Below are 4,602 nucleotides of genomic sequence, written 5' to 3' on the forward strand. Positions count from 1 at the left end.
TCCTTCTCCCTGCCCCTATTCCTTTTTACTCCCTCTCCTTTCTTCTGCCCACCGCAGGTTTTCTTGCGATCTCTATCCTGCCCCTAGCCCTTAGCTCTCTCTCTCTTCCTGCCTCCGTCTCCCTCTTTCTGCCTCTCTTCCTCTTTTCCTGCTGCTTCTTTCTCCATCTTTGTCCAGATCCCTGTCCTTTTCTTTCTCTTGCTGTCCTTCGGTCCTTTTTCTCTTTTCTCTCTTTCTCTCTGTCCCATTCCCTGCCCCACCCTTTCTCACTAAACCCCCCTGTCCAGCTGGCTGTGCCTTCTTTCCTCTCTCTCTCGCTCTCTAGTTTTCCTTTCTTCGTCTCTCTGTCCCACTGCCCATCACAGCTGGTTTTGTCCTCCAGTGGTGTCCTGCCCCCTCTTCCTTTTTTCTCTCGCTGACATTCTGGCCTCTTCTTTTAAATTCCTCCATCTCGGTCCTGCACCCGTCACTGGTTTTTTCCTCTCCTGTCCCTTTGTCTTGCTCCCTGTTCCCCGTTCTTGTCTCTCCTTCCCTTTGTTCTGCCGCCCATCTCTGTTCCCCTTCTTGCTCCATCTCTCTGCCCTGCTCCCTGGCCCTCTAAGTCTCTCTCTGTTTCTCTGTCCCGCTCCCTGTCTCTCCCCCACCCTATTTTTCTGTCCTACTCCCTTTCCAGGTTCCCCCCCTCTCTCACTTTGTCCTGCTCCCTGCCGCGGCTATTTGTCACTCCATCTCTGTCCTGCAGCCCAGTGCTGTTTTTTCCTTCCATCTCTCTGTCCTGCTGCCCAGCCCAGGCTCTTTTACCTCCTTCTGTGTCCTGCTCCCCGTCCCTTAGTTTTGCCTGTCTTTCCCTTTGTCCTGCCTCCCTGTGCCTTTCTTCTCTCTCTGTATCGCCCTGTCCTGCTCCCTGTCCTTGTCTTTCCCTGACAATCTGTGTCCTACTCCCTTTCCTTGTCTTTCCCTCTCTGCCCACCATCCTTCTTCCCACCTTTCTTTTTCTTCTCTCTCCCCCTCTGTTCCTGCTGCTTCTTTTTCCACCTCTGTCCTGCTCCCTGCCCCTTTTTTCCTCTCGCTGTCCCTCTGCCCTGCTTCCTGTCCCCATCTTTTCTGTCTTTGTTTCTCTGTCCCGCTGCCTGTCCCATCGTTTCTTGTTGTACTCCCCTGCCCCGTCCAGCTGGCTCTCCCTTTTATTTGTTCTCTCTTCCTCTTTTCTGCTTCTCAGTCCTCTTTTCCTCTTCCCCTGTCTCTGTCCTCCAGCCCGTTGCTGGCTTTTTCCCCCCTTCTTGGTCTCCATCAGGATCTGACCCTCTCTTTATTTCTCAGTCCCTTTGTCTTGCTCCCTGTCCTTCCTTCTCTTTCTCCATCTGGACGGCCTGCTCCCTGTCCCTGTCTTTCCCTAGCCCCCCCTTCCTTCTTCCTCTCCTTCCCCACCCCCATCTCTGCCTCTCTGTCCTGCTCCTTGACCCTACTTTTTCTTCCTCCATCTCTCTGCAGGGCTCCTCATCCCTATTTCTCTTGATTTCTCCATCTCTCTAGCCTTTTCCCCATACCTTTCTTTCTCTCTCAGCTCCTCTATCTTTTCTCTCATTATATTTTTCTCTTTCTAGTCCACTGTCCTTCTCCCCGTCAACTTAAGCTGAACGACCAGGTGTCCCTGGGCTCTGGTATTTCCTTAGCATTGCCCTAGGGAAGATCGGTGGTTTTAGGGCTAGGGATCATTTAGGAGCTGGTCTCCTTACGTAGGCAGCGGAGCTAGGCATAGTTAAAGCAGAGGTTGTTCTCAGCTGGTGCTCTGTGCGTCCTGTTGAAAGAGCAGGCTGTGGGCCTTATTTTGAAGGAAGGTTTCTTGTTCTGCGCTTATTGCTCCTCGGGACGCTGCACAGAAGTGGTGTTGGGGTCTGGAGAGACAGATGGGACCTGCTGCGATTCCTAGTAAACGTGAACTTGAACGAGACCAGACTGACTGCATATGGTTTTCTTCTCGGCTCCAATTCCAACCTGCGTGCTCGGCGCTAATGAAAAAAGAGACCCTGAGCTGCAAATGAGCAGACAACGTCACTCACTTAGGTCACCGTGCAGTTGGTCTGTGATAAGGGATGCGTACTTCCATGACGGTGCTTTCGTGAACGTTCTCTGGTCTTGCCACTTCAAAGCCCTCCCTTTTTCCAGACATTTTAAGATGGCATTTCTTGTTCTGGGGTTCAGGCTGGAGTTGGACTTAATGTTGAACAGCTGATATCATGGGCTCCGTAAAATGTGAGAGAGAACCCTGCTCTTTTGTTGTTGTTGTTGTTTTCTAACACGCCCTAAACTTTGCTAAGCAAAGGGAGGAGTGGTTGCAAGAGTCTGTTCTTTGAGAGTGACGTATTCCTGTAGCGTGCCTGTCTTTGTACGGTGAAGGTTTCCTACCTGCAGTATGATTTTGCTGAGCTGTGAGGCTGTATTGGCGTAGCAAAGGTAAGAAGTGGCGTCTTTAAAGGTCATGAAACTGTAGCAAAACTAGCGGGAGAAGCTAGTTCCTTCCCTGACAAAACTAGAAGCAAGTAAAAGCATTTGCAATTGGCTTTTTTGTGCAACGTTCATACAGAGCTTTTGGTATTGATTGATTTTTGGGAAGCAAGACAGCAGTGAGGAAAGAAACCTGGGGCTTCTTCACCGTAGGCAGGGTTCAAGCCTTTGCGCTAGAACAGGTCTTCACTACAGTTTACAGAAAGAGAAGATGAGCTGTCTGTAAGGAAATTTTCAGTAGAAGTAAGGCTAGATTTGCAGAATTTGGTCCTCCGTATCTGTTGCAAATAAGAGATGACTTGGCAGTGTTTACATCTGAAGTGCATGCCGGTGTGTTAATGCAGGCCGTCGAGGTCTTTTCAGGGGTACTTCTGGACTGCAGGTTGCGTGCGTGGGTGGCACCATGTCCCAGGATGAGCCACTTTTAGCTCAGAGGATGTGACAGAATGGCAACCATCTTTGTGGTGGACCCCTGTCATGGTTTAACCCCAGCGGGCAACTAAGCACCACACAGCCGCTCACTCGCCCTCCCCCCAGCAATGGGATGGGGGAGAGAATCAGAAGAGCAAAAGCAAGAAAACTCACGGGTAGAGGTAAGAAGAGTTTAATACTTGAAATAAAATAATAATAGCAATAATAGTAATACTAGTAACAGTAATAATAGTAATACCAATACCACAATAATAATATCAATAATAACACCAATAATAATAATAATAGTAATAATAATAACAATAATAATAACAATAATAATAATAACAACAACAATAATAATAGTAATAATAATAACAATAATAATAACAATAACAATAACAATAATAATAATAATTTGTAATTAAAACAACGAGAGAGAGGGAGAGAGAATCAAGAATAAGAACCCCAATCCTAACACTAACACCAAACCCTCACCCTAACTCGAATCCCTAATGCTACCCATAAACCCTATGCATAACACTAAGACCTCATCCTTACCCTAACCCTAACACCGAAACCTAACCCTAAACCTGAACCCCAACCCTAATCCAAATGCTAACCCTAACCGTAAACCCAACCCTAACTCTAACCCTAACCCTATCCCTAACCCTAAACCCGAACCATCCTAAACCCAACCGTAAAACTAATGCTAACCCTAAGCCTAAGCCTAACCCTAAACATAACCCTAACCTTAACCCTAAACCTAACCCCTAACCATAACCCTAACCTTAACCCCTAACCCTAACGTTAACCCCTAACCCTAACGTTAACCCCTAACCCTAACCCCGAACTCTAGCCCTAATCCCGAACCCTAACCTTAACCCTGAACCCCAACCTAACCCTAACCCCTAAACCTAACCCTAATGCTACCCGTAAACCCTACGCATAACACTACGACCTCACCCTAATACTAACTCTAACCCCAAGACCGAACCCTAACTCTAACCCTGAACCCCAATCCTAACCCTAAACCCTAACCCTAAACTTAACCCTAACACTAACCCTAAACCTAACCCTAATGCTATGCGTAAACCCTAAGCGTAACATTAAGACCTCACCCTAAACCTAACACTGAACCCTAACTCTAACCCTTAACTCCAGTCCTAAGCCTAACTCTAACCTTAACCCTAACCCTAACACTTAACCCTAAATCGAACACTTAACCCTAACCCTAACCCTAACCTAACCTTAAGCCTAACCTGAATCATAAAGCTCTAACCCTAATGCTAACCCTAACCCCGAACCCTAACCCTAATCCCAAACCCTAACCCTAACCCTGAACCCCAACCCTAACCTTAACCTAATGACCCTAACCCTAACTCTAACCCTAACCCTAATGCTACCTGTAAACCCTAACTGTAACACTAAGACCTCACCCTTATACTAACGCTAACCCCAAGACCGAACCCTATCTCTAACCCTGAACCCAGTCCTAAACCCTAACCCTAACCTTAACGCAAACACTAACCCTAAACCTAACCCTAACGCTACCTGTAAACCCTAAGCGTAACATTAAGACCTCACCCTAACCCTAACACTGAATCCTAACTCTAACCCTTAACTCTAATCCTAACCCTAACTCTAACCTTAACCCTAACCCTACCCCTAAACCTAACACTTAAC

Source organism: Calonectris borealis, chromosome 27 (assembly GCF_964195595.1).
Source record: "Calonectris borealis chromosome 27, bCalBor7.hap1.2, whole genome shotgun sequence".
NCBI classification, from domain to species: Eukaryota; Metazoa; Chordata; class Aves; order Procellariiformes; family Procellariidae; genus Calonectris; species Calonectris borealis.